Source organism: Scyliorhinus torazame, chromosome 5 (genome assembly GCF_047496885.1).
Source record: "Scyliorhinus torazame isolate Kashiwa2021f chromosome 5, sScyTor2.1, whole genome shotgun sequence".
Taxonomy (NCBI): Eukaryota; Metazoa; Chordata; class Chondrichthyes; order Carcharhiniformes; family Scyliorhinidae; genus Scyliorhinus; species Scyliorhinus torazame.
In genome coordinates, this window is record NC_092711.1 from 78,942,247 (window position 1) to 78,955,438 (window position 13,192).

Below are 13,192 nucleotides of genomic sequence, written 5' to 3' on the forward strand. Positions count from 1 at the left end.
CGAGTGCGAGAGAGAGACCGAGTGCGAGAGAGAGAGAGACCGAGTGCGAGAGAGAGACCGAGTGCGAGAGAGAGACCGAGTGCGAGAGAGAGACCGAGTGCGAGAGAGAGACCGAGTGCGAGAGAGAGAGAGAGAGACCGAGTGCGAGAGAGAGACCGAGTGCGAGAGAGAGAGAGAGACCGAGTGCGAGAGAGAGACCGAGTGCGAGAGAGAGAGACCGAGTGCGAGAGAGAGAGACCGAGTGCGAGAGAGAGAGACCGAGTGCGAGAGAGAGACCGAGTGCGAGAGAGAGACCGAGTGCGAGAGAGAGAGAGAGACCGAGTGCGAGAGAGAGACCGAGTGCGAGAGAGAGAGAGAGACCGAGTGCGAGAGAGAGACCGAGTGCGAGAGAGAGAGAGACCGAGTGCGAGAGAGAGAGAGACCGAGTGCGAGAGAGAGAGAGACCGAGTGCGAGAGAGAGAGAGACCGAGTGCGAGAGAGAGAGAGACCGAGTGCGAGAGAGAGACCGAGTGCGAGAGAGAGAGAGACCGAGTGCGAGAGAGAGACCGAGTGCGAGAGAGAGAGACCGAGTGCGAGAGAGAGAGACCGAGTGCGAGAGAGAGAGAGAGAGACCGAGTGCGAGAGAGAGACCGAGTGCGAGAGAGAGAGAGAGACCGAGTGCGAGAGAGAGACCGAGTGCGAAGAGAGAGAGAGACCGAGTGCGAGAGAGAGAGAGACCGAGTGCGAGAGAGAGACCGAGTGCGAGAGAGAGACCGAGTGCGAGAGAGAGAGACCGAGTGCGAGAGAGAGACCGAGTGCGAGAGAGAGAGAGAGAGACCGAGTGCGAGAGAGAGACCGAGTGCGAGAGAGAGACCGAGTGCGAGAGAGAGAGAGAGACCGAGTGCGGAGAGAGAGACCGAGTGCGAGAGAGAGAGAGACCGAGTGCGAGAGAGAGACCGAGTGCGAGAGAGAGACCGAGTGCGAGAGAGAGAGAGACCGAGTGCGAGAGAGAGAGACCGAGTGCGAGAGAGAGAGAGACCGAGTGCGAGAGAGAGAGAGACCGAGTGCGAGAGAGAGAGAGACCGAGTGCGAGAGAGAGACCGAGTGCGAGAGAGAGAGAGACCGAGTGCGAGAGAGAGAGAGACCGAGTGCGAGAGAGAGAGAGACCGAGTGCGAGAGAGAGAGAGACCGAGTGCGAGAGAGAGAGACCGAGTGCGAGAGAGAGAGAGACCGAGTGCGAGAGAGAGAGACCGAGTGCGAGAGAGAGAGAGACCGAGTGCGAGAGAGAGACCGAGTGCGAGAGAGAGAGAGACCGAGTGCGAGAGAGAGACCGAGTGCGAGAGAGAGAGAGACCGAGTGCGAGAGAGAGAGAGACCGAGTGCGAGAGAGAGAGAGACCGAGTGCGAGAGAGAGACCGAGTGCGGGAGAGAGACCGAGTGCGAGAGAGAGAGACCGAGTGCGAGAGAGAGAGAGACCGAGTGCGAGAGAGAGAGAGAGAGAGACCGAGTGCGAGAGAGAGAGACCGAGTGCGAGAGAGAGAGAGAGAGAGACCGAGTGCGAGAGAGAGAGAGAGAGAGACCGAGTGCGAGAGAGAGAGACCGAGTGCGAGAGAGAGAGAGAGAGAGACCGAGTGCGAGAGAGAGAGAGACCGAGTGCGAGAGAGAGAGAGAGACCGAGTGCGAGAGAGAGAGAGACCGAGTGCGAGAGAGAGAGAGACCGAGTGCGAGAGAGAGAGAGACCGAGTGCGAGAGAGAGAGAGACCGAGTGCGAGAGAGAGAGAGACCGAGTGCGAGAGAGAGAGAGACCGAGTGCGAGAGAGAGAGAGACCGAGTGCGAGAGAGAGAGAGACCGAGTGCGAGAGAGAGAGACCGAGTGCGAGAGAGAGAGAGACCGAGTGCGAGAGAGAGAGAGACCGAGTGCGAGAGAGAGAGAGACCGAGTGCGAGAGAGAGACCGAGTGCGAGAGAGAGAGAGACCGAGTGCGAGAGAGAGAGACCGAGTGCGAGAGAGAGAGAGACCGAGTGCGAGAGAGAGAGAGACCGAGTGCGAGAGAGAGAGAGACCGAGTGCGAGAGAGAGAGAGACCGAGTGCGAGAGAGAGAGAGACCGAGTGCGAGAGAGAGAGAGACCGAGTGCGAGAGAGAGAGAGACCGAGTGCGAGAGAGAGACCGAGTGCGGGAGAGAGACCGAGTGCGAGAGAGAGAGAGACCGAGTGCGAGAGAGAGACCGAGTGCGAGAGAGAGAGAGAGACCGAGTGCGAGAGAGAGAGAGACCGAGTGCGGGAGAGAGACCGAGTGCGAGAGAGAGACCGAGTGCGAGAGAGAGACAGACCGAGTGCGAGAGAGAGACCGAGTGCGAGAGAGAGACCGAGTGCGAGAGAGAGAGAGACCGAGTGCGAGAGAGAGAGAGACCGAGTGCGAGAGAGAGAGAGACCGAGTGCGAGAGAGAGAGAGACCGAGTGCGAGAGAGAGAGAGACCGAGTGCGAGAGAGAGAGAGACCGAGTGCGAGAGAGAGAGACCGAGTGCGAGAGAGAGACCGAGTGCGAGAGAGAGAGAGAGACCGAGTGCGAGAGAGAGACCGAGTGCGAGAGAGAGAGAGACCGAGTGCGAGAGAGAGACCGAGTGCGAGAGAGAGAGAGAGAGACCGAGTGCGAGAGAGAGAGAGACCGAGTGCGAGAGAGAGAGAGACCGAGTGCGAGAGAGAGAGAGACCGAGTGCGAGAGAGAGAGAGACCGAGTGCGAGAGAGAGAGAGACCGAGTGCGAGAGAGAGACCGAGTGCGAGAGAGAGACCGAGTGCGAGAGAGAGAGACCGAGTGCGAGAGAGAGACCGAGTGCGAGAGAGAGAGAGAGACCGAGTGCGAGAGAGAGACCGAGTGCGAGAGAGAGAGAGACCGAGTGCGAGAGAGAGACCGAGTGCGAGAGAGAGAGAGAGAGACCGAGTGCGAGAGAGAGAGAGACCGAGTGCGAGAGAGAGAGACCGAGTGCGAGAGAGAGAGAGACCGAGTGCGAGAGAGAGAGAGAGACCGAGTGCGAGAGAGAGACCGAGTGCGAGAGAGAGAGAGACCGAGTGCGAGAGAGAGAGAGACCGAGTGCGAGAGAGAGAGAGACCGAGTGCGAGAGAGAGAGAGACCGAGTGCGAGAGAGAGAGAGAGACCGAGTGCGAGAGAGAGACCGAGTGCGGGAGAGAGACCGAGTGCGAGAGAGAGACCGAGTGCGAGAGAGAGAGACCGAGTGCGAGAGAGAGAGACCGAGTGCGAGAGAGAGACCGAGTGCGAGAGAGAGAGAGAGAGACCGAGTGCGAGAGAGAGAGAGACCGAGTGCGAGAGAGAGACCGAGTGCGAGAGAGAGAGACCGAGTGCGAGAGAGAGACCGAGTGCGAGAGAGAGAGAGAGAGACCGAGTGCGAGAGAGAGAGAGACCGAGTGCGAGAGAGAGAGAGACCGAGTGCGAGAGAGAGAGAGACCGAGTGCGAGAGAGAGAGAGAGACCGAGTGCGAGAGAGAGACCGAGTGCGAGAGAGAGAGAGACCGAGTGCGAGAGAGAGAGAGACCGAGTGCGAGAGAGAGAGAGACCGAGTGCGAGAGAGAGAGAGACCGAGTGCGAGAGAGAGAGACCGAGTGCGAGAGAGAGACCGAGTGCGAGAGAGAGAGAGAGAGACCGAGTGCGAGAGAGAGAGAGACCGAGTGCGGGAGAGAGACCGAGTGCGAGAGAGAGAGAGAGACCGAGTGCGAGAGAGAGACCGAGTGCGAGAGAGAGAGAGACCGAGTGCGAGAGAGAGAGAGAGACCGAGTGCGAGAGAGAGACCGAGTGCGAGAGAGAGAGAGAGACCGAGTGCGGGAGAGAGACCGAGTGCGAGAGAGAGAGAGACCGAGTGCGAGAGAGAGAGAGAGACCGAGTGCGAGAGAGAGACCGAGTGCGAGAGAGAGAGAGAGACCGAGTGCGGGAGAGAGACCGAGTGCGAGAGAGAGAGAGACCGAGTGCGAGAGAGAGACCGAGTGCGAGAGAGAGAGAGAGACCGAGTGCGAGAGAGAGAGAGACCGAGTGCGAGAGAGAGAGAGACCGAGTGCGGGAGAGAGAGAGAGACCGAGTGCGAGAGAGAGAGAGACCGAGTGCGAGAGAGAGAGAGACCGAGTGCGAGAGAGAGAGAGACCGAGTGCGAGAGAGAGAGAGACCGAGTGCGAGAGAGAGAGAGACCGAGTGCGAGAGAGAGAGAGACCGAGTGCGAGAGAGAGAGAGACCGAGTGCGAGAGAGAGACCGAGTGCGAGAGAGAGAGAGACCGAGTGCGAGAGAGAGACCGAGTGCGGGAGAGAGACCGAGTGCGAGAGAGAGAGAGACCGAGTGCGAGAGAGAGAGAGAGACCGAGTGCGAGAGAGAGAGACCGAGTGCGAGAGAGAGAGAGAGACCGAGTGCGAGAGAGAGACCGAGTGCGAGAGAGAGACCGAGTGCGAGAGAGAGACCGAGTGCGAGAGAGAGACCGAGTGCGAGAGAGAGACCGAGTGCGAGAGAGAGACCGAGTGCGAGAGAGAGAGAGAGACCGAGTGCGAGAGAGAGACCGAGTGCGAGAGAGAGAGAGAGACCGAGTGCGAGAGAGAGAGAGAGACCGAGTGCGAGAGAGAGAGAGAGACCGAGTGCGAGAGAGAGAGAGACCGAGTGCGAGAGAGAGAGAGAGACCGAGTGCGAGAGAGAGACCGAGTGCGAGAGAGAGAGAGACCGAGTGCGAGAGAGAGAGAGAGACCGAGTGCGAGAGAGAGACCGAGTGCGAGAGAGAGACCGAGTGCGAGAGAGAGAGAGAGACCGAGTGCGGGAGAGAGACCGAGTGCGAGAGAGAGACCGAGTGCGAGAGAGAGACCGAGTGCGAGAGAGAGAGAGACCGAGTGCGAGAGAGAGACCGAGTGCGAGAGAGAGAGAGACCGAGTGCGGGAGAGAGACCGAGTGCGAGAGAGAGAGAGACCGAGTGCGAGAGAGAGACCGAGTGCGAGAGAGAGACCGAGTGCGAGAGAGAGAGAGACCGAGTGCGAGAGAGAGACCGAGTGCGAGAGAGAGAGAGACCGAGTGCGAGAGAGAGAGAGACCGAGTGCGAGAGAGAGACCGAGTGCGAGAGAGAGAGACCGAGTGCGAGAGAGAGACCGAGTGCGGGAGAGAGAGAGACCGAGTGCGAGAGAGAGAGAGAGAGACCGAGTGCGAGAGAGAGAGAGAGAGACCGAGTGCGAGAGAGAGAGAGAGAGACCGAGTGCGAGAGAGAGAGACCGAGTGCGAGAGAGAGACCGAGTGCGAGAGAGAGACCGAGTGCGAGAGAGAGAGAGAGACCGAGTGCGAGAGAGAGAGAGACCGAGTGCGAGAGAGAGAGAGACCGAGTGCGGGAGAGAGACCGAGTGCGAGAGAGAGACAGACCGAGTGCGAGAGAGAGACAGACCGAGTGCGAGAGAGAGACCGAGTGCGAGAGAGAGACCGAGTGCGAGAGAGAGAGAGACCGAGTGCGAGAGAGAGAGAGACCGAGTGCGGGAGAGAGAGAGACCGAGTGCGAGAGAGAGAGAGACCGAGTGCGAGAGAGAGAGAGAGACCGAGTGCGAGAGAGAGACCGACCGAGTGCGAGAGAGAGACCGAGTGCGAGAGAGAGAGAGACCGAGTGCGAGAGAGAGAGAGACCGAGTGCGAGAGAGAGAGAGACCGAGTGCGAGAGAGAGAGAGAGACCGAGTGCGAGAGAGAGACAGACCGAGTGCGAGAGAGAGACCGAGTGCGAGAGAGAGACAGACCGAGTGCGAGAGAGAGACCGAGTGCGAGAGAGAGACCGAGTGCGAGAGAGAGAGAGAGACCGAGTGCGAGAGAGAGAGACCGAGTGCGAGAGAGAGAGACCGAGTGCGAGAGAGAGAGACCGAGTGCGAGAGAGAGACCGAGTGCGAGAGAGAGAGAGAGACCGAGTGCGAGAGAGAGACCGAGTGCGAGAGAGAGAGAGACCGAGTGCGAGAGAGAGAGACCGAGTGCGAGAGAGAGAGAGACCGAGTGCGAGAGAGAGACCGAGTGCGAGAGAGAGACCGAGTGCGAGAGAGAGAGAGAGACCGAGTGCGAGAGAGAGACCGAGTGCGAGAGAGAGAGAGAGACCGAGTGCGAGAGAGAGAGAGACCGAGTGCGGGAGAGAGAGAGACCGAGTGCGAGAGAGAGAGAGACCGAGTGCGAGAGAGAGACCGAGTGCGAGAGAGAGACCGAGTGCGAGAGAGAGACCGAGTGCGAGAGAGAGAGAGAGACCGAGTGCGGGAGAGAGACCGAGTGCGAGAGAGAGACCGAGTGCGAGAGAGAGACCGAGTGCGAGAGAGAGAGAGACCGAGTGCGAGAGAGAGAGAGACCGAGTGCGAGAGAGAGAGAGAGAGACCGAGTGCGAGAGAGAGAGAGAGAGACCGAGTGCGAGAGAGAGAGACCGAGTGCGAGAGAGAGACCGAGTGCGAGAGAGAGAGAGACCGAGTGCGAGAGAGAGAGAGAGAGACCGAGTGCGAGAGAGAGAGAGAGAGACCGAGTGCGAGAGAGAGAGACCGAGTGCGAGAGAGAGACCGAGTGCGAGAGAGAGAGAGACCGAGTGCGAGAGAGAGAGAGACCGAGTGCGAGAGAGAGACCGAGTGCGAGAGAGAGACCGAGTGCGAGAGAGAGACCGAGTGCGAGAGAGAGACCGAGTGCGAGAGAGAGAGAGAGACCGAGTGCGGGAGAGAGACCGAGTGCGAGAGAGAGACCGAGTGCGAGAGAGAGACCGAGTGCGAGAGAGAGAGAGACCGAGTGCGGGAGAGAGACCGAGTGCGAGAGAGAGAGACCGAGTGCGAGAGAGAGACCGAGTGCGAGAGAGAGACCGAGTGCGAGAGAGAGAGACCGAGTGCGAGAGAGAGACCGAGTGCGAGAGAGAGAGAGACCGAGTGCGAGAGAGAGACCGAGTGCGAGAGAGAGAGACCGAGTGCGAGAGAGAGACCGAGTGCGGGAGAGAGAGAGACCGAGTGCGAGAGAGAGAGAGAGAGACCGAGTGCGAGAGAGAGAGAGAGAGACCGAGTGCGAGAGAGAGAGAGAGAGACCGAGTGCGAGAGAGAGAGACCGAGTGCGAGAGAGAGACCGAGTGCGAGAGAGAGAGAGAGACCGAGTGCGAGAGAGAGAGAGACCGAGTGCGAGAGAGAGAGAGACCGAGTGCGGGAGAGAGACCGAGTGCGAGAGAGAGACAGACCGAGTGCGAGAGAGAGACAGACCGAGTGCGAGAGAGAGACCGAGTGCGAGAGAGAGAGAGACCGAGTGCGAGAGAGAGAGAGACCGAGTGCGGGAGAGAGAGAGACCGAGTGCGAGAGAGAGAGAGACCGAGTGCGAGAGAGAGAGAGAGACCGAGTGCGAGAGAGAGAGAGAGACCGAGTGCGAGAGAGAGAGAGACCGAGTGCGGGAGAGAGACCGAGTGCGAGAGAGAGACAGACCGAGTGCGAGAGAGAGACAGACCGAGTGCGAGAGAGAGACCGAGTGCGAGAGAGAGAGAGACCGAGTGCGAGAGAGAGAGAGACCGAGTGCGGGAGAGAGAGAGACCGAGTGCGAGAGAGAGAGAGACCGAGTGCGAGAGAGAGAGAGAGACCGAGTGCGAGAGAGAGAGAGACCGAGTGCGGGAGAGAGAGAGACCGAGTGCGAGAGAGAGAGAGACCGAGTGCGAGAGAGAGAGAGAGACCGAGTGCGAGAGAGAGAGAGACCGAGTGCGAGAGAGAGAGAGACCGAGTGCGAGAGAGAGACCGAGTGCGAGAGAGAGAGAGACCGAGTGCGAGAGAGAGAGAGACCGAGTGCGAGAGAGAGAGAGACCGAGTGCGAGAGAGACCGAGTGCGAGAGAGAGAGAGACCGAGTGCGAGAGAGAGAGAGAGACCGAGTGCGAGAGAGAGACAGACCGAGTGCGAGAGAGAGACCGAGTGCGGGAGAGAGAGAGAGACCGAGTGCGGGAGAGAGAGAGAGACCGAGTGCGGGAGAGAGAGAGAGACCGAGTGCGAGAGAGAGAGAGACCGAGTGCGGGAGAGAGAGACCGAGTGCGAGAGAGAGAGAGACCGAGTGCGAGAGAGAGAGAGACCGAGTGCGAGAGAGAGAGAGACCGAGTGCGAGAGAGAGACCGAGTGCGGGAGAGAGAGAGAGACCGAGTGCGAGAGAGAGAGAGAGAGAGACCGAGTGCGAGAGAGAGAGAGAGACCGAGTGCGAGAGAGAGACAGACCGAGTGCGAGAGAGAGACCGAGTGCGGGAGAGAGACCGAGTGCGAGAGAGAGAGAGACCGAGTGCGAGAGAGAGAGAGAGAGACCGAGTGCGGGAGAGAGAGAGAGACCGAGTGCGAGAGAGAGACCGAGTGCGAGAGAGAGACCGAGTGCGAGAGAGAGACCGAGTGCGAGAGAGAGACAGACCGAGTGCGAGAGAGAGACCGAGTGCGGGAGAGAGAGAGAGACCGAGTGCGAGAGAGAGAGAGACCGAGTGCGAGAGAGAGAGAGACCGAGTGCGAGAGAGAGACCGAGTGCGAGAGAGAGAGAGACCGAGTGCGAGAGAGAGACCGAGTGCGGGAGAGAGAGAGAGACCGAGTGCGAGAGAGAGAGAGAGAGAGACCGAGTGCGAGAGAGAGAGAGACAGAGTGCGAGAGAGAGAGACCGAGTGCGAGAGAGAGACCGAGTGCGAGAGAGAGAGAGACCGAGTGCGAGAGAGAGACCGAGTGCGAGAGAGAGAGAGACAGAGTGCGAGAGAGAGAGACCGAGTGCGAGAGAGAGACCGAGTGCGAGAGAGAGAGAGAGACCGAGTGCGGGAGAGAGACCGAGTGCGAGAGAGAGACCGAGTGCGGGAGAGAGACCGAGTGCGAGAGAGAGAGAGAGACCGAGTGCGGGAGAGAGACCGAGTGCGAGAGAGAGACCGAGTGCGGGAGAGAGACCGAGTGCGAGAGAGAGAGACCGAGTGCGAGAGAGAGAGACCGAGTGCGAGAGAGAGAGAGACCGAGTGCGAGAGAGAGACCGAGTGCGAGAGAGAGAGAGACCGAGTGCGAGAGAGAGAGAGACCGAGTGCGAGAGAGAGACCGAGTGCGAGAGAGAGAGAGAGACCGAGTGCGAGAGAGAGAGAGACCGAGTGCGAGAGAGAGAGAGACCGAGTGCGAGAGAGAGAGAGACCGAGTGCGAGAGAGAGAGAGACCGAGTGCGAGAGAGAGAGAGAGACCGAGTGCGAGAGAGAGACAGACCGAGTGCGAGAGAGAGACCGAGTGCGAGAGAGAGACAGACCGAGTGCGAGAGAGAGAGAGACCGAGTGCGGGAGAGAGACCGAGTGCGAGAGAGAGAGAGACCGAGTGCGAGAGAGAGAGAGACCGAGTGCGAGAGAGAGACCGAGTGCGAGAGAGAGAGAGAGACCGAGTGCGAGAGAGAGAGAGACCGAGTGCGAGAGAGAGAGAGACCGAGTGCGAGAGAGAGAGAGACCGAGTGCGAGAGAGAGAGAGACCGAGTGCGAGAGAGAGACCGAGTGCGAGAGAGAGAGAGACCGAGTGCGAGAGAGAGAGAGACCGAGTGCGAGAGAGAGAGAGACCGAGTGCGGGAGAGAGAGAGAGACCGAGTGCGAGAGAGAGAGAGACCGAGTGCGAGAGAGAGAGAGACCGAGTGCGGGAGAGAGACCGAGTGCGAGAGAGAGAGAGACCGAGTGCGAGAGAGAGAGAGACCGAGTGCGAGAGAGAGACCGAGTGCGAGAGAGAGAGAGACCGAGTGCGAGAGAGAGACCGAGTGCGAGAGAGAGAGAGAGAGACCGAGTGCGAGAGAGAGAGAGAGACCGAGTGCGAGAGAGAGAGAGAGACCGAGTGCGAGAGAGAGAGAGAGACCGAGTGCCAAAAAAAAAAATATCCATTTTAATGGCGGGTTTATTACCCAACATGAGTAGCAGCTGAGAATGTGCTCTATCCACATGACAGAAGCTCCTCGCACATGCGCTGTTCGGGCTGTGTCCAGTGCAGGCACAGTTCAGATTGTCGCTGACGATGCGAGGAGCGGGAAAGAAACAATCGAGCGACTTTCAGGATTGGAGCCGGTGGGTGGCCGGGGAGCGATAGAAGCTGCGGAGTGAGCCGGGAGGATTCATAATTACCCCGTGGAGGCTTCAACTCCCGAGGAAAATGTTAACGGTCCCGTCTTAAACTGCACCGAATAGAGAGAGCTGAGCGGTGACAGGCCCGGGTTACCGGCCGCCATCTTTACAGAGGACAATGCGCCGCAGGGAAGTGGCTGGCTTAGCACAGTGGGCTAAGACAGTTGGCTTGTAATGCAGAACAAGACCAGCAGCGTGGGTTCAATGCCCGTTCCAGCCTCTCCGAACACGTGCCGGAATGTGGCGACTAGGGGCTTTTCACAGGAACTTAATTGAAGCTTACTTGTGACAAGTGATTATTATTATTATGCGCTGCGAGCCTGCACCAGATGCCAACTCTTCCGGATTGACTGACTGGAGTCTCCAGGGTTTTATTTTAATCATTTGTGGGAGTCACTGGCTGGGCCAACATTTATTGCACATCCCTAATTTCCCGAGAACTGAGTGGCTTGCTCGGCCATCTCGGAGGGCATTTAAAGAGTCAACCACATTGCTGTGGTTTGGAATCGTGTCGGCCAGACCAGGTAAGGACGGCAGTTTTCTTTTCTATTCATTCACGGGATGTGGGTGTCGCTGGCTGGGCCAGCATTCACTGCCCATCACTAATTGCCCTTGAACTGAGGGCATCTCAGAGAGCATTTTAAGAGTCAACCAGCTGACTGTGGATCTGGAGTCACATATAGGCCAGACCAGGTAAGGATAGAAGATTTCCTTCACTGAAGGACAGGAGTGAACCAGATGGGTCTTTGCAACAATCGACAATCGTTTCATGGTCATCAGTAAACTTTCAATGAATTAAAATTTTACCTTCTGCCTTGGTGAGATTCATGTCTGGGTGTCTGGAAAATCATTGGGACAGTCAAAAATATTTTTGTGACTCTGGAACATGATTAGGACAGTAAAAATATTAATTTTGGGTCTCTGGAAAATCATTCGGACAGTAAAAAAGATTTTTGAACATTTCTCTTCAGTGGATATAAAAATATTGAAAATGGGATGAAGGTTGATTGACTGACAGTCAATCACTGTCCTATTTAAAAATAAATTAAGAGTGCCCAATTCATTTTTTCCAATTAAGGGGCAATTTAGCGTGGCCAATCCACCTACCCTGCACATCTTTGGGTTGTGGGGGTGAAATCCACGCAAACACGGGGAGAATGTGCCAACTCCACACAGACAGTGACCGAGAGCCGGGATCGAACCTGTGATCTCGGTGCCGTGAGACAGCAGTGCGAACCACTGCACCACCATGCTGCCCTAGTCAAACACTGTCCTGTAAGGTAATGAGTCCTTTTGCTTCCCAATTGGCCGAGGAAGGCAGAGTGTCACAAGGATGGATGTGTTGACCGATTAATGGCTGGAGGATGGGGGGCAGGTCATGTGATTAAACCTCCAGGAATACATTTAATCAAAGTTGGTGAGGAGAGAATGTTGTGAATTTCGATCCTAAACTGACAGTGAGGTTTCTGTAAATTTACAGGATACTGGAAGTGGAGGTTTAACAGACGGGAAACACAAACCAAACGTTACATCGCGATCTGACAGAATCACTCGATTCATTAGTACCTGAATATCAGCAGCATCTGGGTGTGGAAGGTAAAAGGTTTGTCTGTTCTGTCTGTGAGGGAAGATTTCAGGTCTCAGTGTGACTGGAAAAGCCCCGAGATTCACAAACCCTGGTTAGACCAAACCTGGAGAACTGTGTTCAGTTCTGGACAACAAACCAGAGGAAGGATAGAATGGCCTCGGAGGGAGTGTAGCACAGATTTACCCGAGTGATATCTGAACCCCCTGGGGTTAAATTACAAGGCGAGATTAGACAAAAAATTCAGTCAGCTGGCAGCACGTCAGTGGTTAGCACTGCTGCCTCACAGGGCCGAGCCCGGCTCTGGGTCACTGTCCGTGTGGAATTTGCAGATTCTCCCCATGTTTGCATCGGTTTCGCCCTCACAACCTGAAGATGTGCAGGTTAGGTGGATTGACCACGCCAAATTGCCTCCGATTTCCTCCCACAAGCCCCGAAAGACGTGCTTGTTAGGTGAATTGGACATTCTGAATTCTCGCTCAGTGCACCCGAACAGGAGCCGGAGTGTGACGACCTGGGGATTTTCACAGTAATTTCATTGCAGTGTTAATGTAAGCCTACTTGTGACACCAATAAATATTATTATTATTATCTGTATCCTCACAGCTTTATTTCTCTCAGGTTTCTATCCAATTTAAAAAAAAAAAAATCATTTATTGTGTCTATTTCCAAACTCCGTCATCGGCAGCAAGTTTAAGGTCATTGCCACTGGCTGTGTAAAAACATTCTTCCTCATACCTCCTGGACCATTTACATGCAGAGATACGGAGCAACGTAGGAAATAGGAGCAGGAGGAGACCATTTGGCCCTTCGAGCCTGCTCCATCATTCATTACGATCAGAGCTGATTAGGCTCAATAGCCTAATCCTGCTTTCCCCCCATATCCGTTGGTCCCCTTCACCCTAAGTGCTGTATCTAACTACTTCTTGAAAACATGCAATGTTTTGGCCTTAATTAGTTCCTGTGGCGACGAATTCCACAGGCTCACCACTCTCTGGGTGAAGACATTTCTCCTCAAAGAACAAACAAAGAACAAAGAAATGTACAGCACAGGAACAGGCCCTTCGGCCCTCCAAGCCCGTGCCGACCATACTGCCCGACTAAACTACAATCTTCTACACTTCCTGGGTCCGTATCCTTCTATTCCCATCCTATTCATATATTTGTCAAGATGCCCCTTAAATGTCCCTATCGTCCCTGCTTCCACTACCTCCTCCGGTAGTGAGTTCCAGGCACCCACTACCCTCTGCGTAAAAAACTTGCCTCGTACATCTACTCTAAACTTTGCCCCTCTCACCTTAAACCTATGCCCCCTAGTAATTGACCCCTCTACCCTGGGGAAAAGCCTCTGACTATCCACTCTGTCTATGCCCCTCATAATTTTGTATACCTCTATCAGGTCGCCCCTCAACCTCCTTCGTTCCAGTGAGAACAAACCGAGTTTATTCAATCGCTCCTCATAGCTTATGCCCTCCATACCAGGCAACATTCTGGTAAATCTCTTCTGCACCCTCTCTAAAGCCTCCACATCCTTCTGGTAGTGTGG

General features: G+C 56.6%; 2 protein-coding genes across 15 annotated transcripts in view; one reads left to right on the forward strand and one right to left on the reverse strand.

Moving 5' to 3' along the window:
* Positions 1-13,192, reverse strand: part of LOC140418552 (uncharacterized) — a 70,659-nt gene that overhangs the window by 24,471 nt on the left and 32,996 nt on the right. The window contains exon 4 of one of the 3 annotated variants that reach the window (XR_011945133.1): positions 10,751-10,940. The exons of the other annotated variants lie outside the window; for them this stretch is intronic. The gene's annotated coding sequence lies outside the window, so the exon portion shown is untranslated. Of the gene's footprint in view, positions 1-10,750; positions 10,941-13,192 lie in introns of those variants that run through there. 3 annotated transcript variants of the gene reach the window in all.
* The window catches only part of LOC140418551 (uncharacterized), a 65,285-nt gene that overhangs the window by 23,307 nt on the left and 28,786 nt on the right, over positions 1-13,192 (forward strand). For 8 of the 12 annotated variants that reach the window (XR_011945125.1, XR_011945122.1, XR_011945123.1 and 5 more), the window contains one exon: positions 11,542-11,657. The gene's annotated coding sequence lies outside the window, so the exon portion shown is untranslated. Of the gene's footprint in view, positions 1-9,944; positions 10,586-11,541; positions 11,665-13,192 lie in introns of those variants that run through there. The other 4 variants (XR_011945124.1, XR_011945131.1, XR_011945128.1 and 1 more) reach the window with 3 other exon arrangements.